Source organism: Vombatus ursinus, unplaced genomic scaffold (genome assembly GCF_900497805.2).
Source record: "Vombatus ursinus unplaced genomic scaffold, bare-nosed wombat genome assembly UNPS02003292.1, whole genome shotgun sequence".
NCBI classification, from domain to species: Eukaryota; Metazoa; Chordata; class Mammalia; order Diprotodontia; family Vombatidae; genus Vombatus; species Vombatus ursinus.
The window spans coordinates 12,639,579-12,640,851 of record NW_020943070.1 but is presented as its reverse complement, the minus strand read 5'-3'; positions in this window follow the sequence as shown (position 1 = coordinate 12,640,851).

The following is a 1,273-nucleotide window of genomic DNA, read 5'->3' as shown; positions in this document are numbered from 1 at the left end:
TACCGGAAGACGCCGGAAAAGGAGCGGCAGTTTGCGCACGCTGCGCTCCTCTGGGCCGACGGCAGCCATTATTGCCTGGCCCCTCGACCAACCCACAGCGAGATAACGGGGGGGGGGGGGGGGGGGGGGGGGGAAGGGGGGGGATAGGACGACATTTTGAATGATGCATTATGGGATTTGAAGTCTCACGGCCGGAGGACAAAGGGAAACCTTCCTTGGTAGTTGCTATAGCAACAGGGTTTGGGCGGAGAAGGACGCTCATTGCTAGGTATCCCCCGAAAAGGACCAACCCAAAGCCGCTTCTCTAGCGTCCCAGCCTTCTGCGCACGGTTCTTTAAAAAAAAAAAAAAAGTTATTATTTTAATTTTTGGTTCGTGTTTTTTGTTTGGACACAAAGCCACACACTTTCAATAAATAACCACCCCTACCTCTCTCTGAAACAAAAACTGCTACTTAACAGATTTTGTAGACTTGCATTGCACTAGCGATGATCTGGAGTAGAAACGCCGCAAGATTTTTCTCTAGAAAAACAGCAAAATCAAAACAAGTCAACAAGCATTTATTATTGGGTTTTTTTTTTATGGAGCAGGCACTCTGCTAATCACAAGGGATATAGAAGAAGGCAAAAACTCGGTCCTTGCCCTCAAGGAGCTCACATTCTCATGGGGGTGGCAACGTGCAAATAACTAGGAATATATAAGAAATAAGTACAAAACTACCAGGTGGTGTCAATCAATGAGCATTTATTAAGCACTTACTATGTACAAAGTGGGGCGACTAGGTAGCACATTGGATTCAAGTGCCCAGACTGGAATCAGGAAGAGCCATCTTCCTGAGTTCAAATCTGACCTCGGACACTAGTTCTGTGAACCTGGACAAGTCCCTTCCATCCACCTTGTTTGCCTCAGTTTCCTCTTCCATAAAATGAGCTGGAGATGGACATGGCAAACCACTCCAGTATCTCTGCCAAGAAAACGCTAAAGGGGATCACAAAGAATCATACAGGACTAAGTAACAACAAATGTATATAGAAGAAATAGGTACAAAAATTACTGAGTAGTGTCAGTCAACAAGCATTTATTAAGCACCTACTATATGAAAGGCACTGTGCTTGGCACTGGAGATGCCAAGAAAGGCAGAAGTTAGTCCTTGCTCTCAAGGATTTCAGTCTGATAGGGGAGACCACGTGCAAACATCTATGCACGAACAAGATAGATACAGGATCAATGAGAGATAATCAACATTGGGAAGGCTCTAAGATTAAGGAGGACTG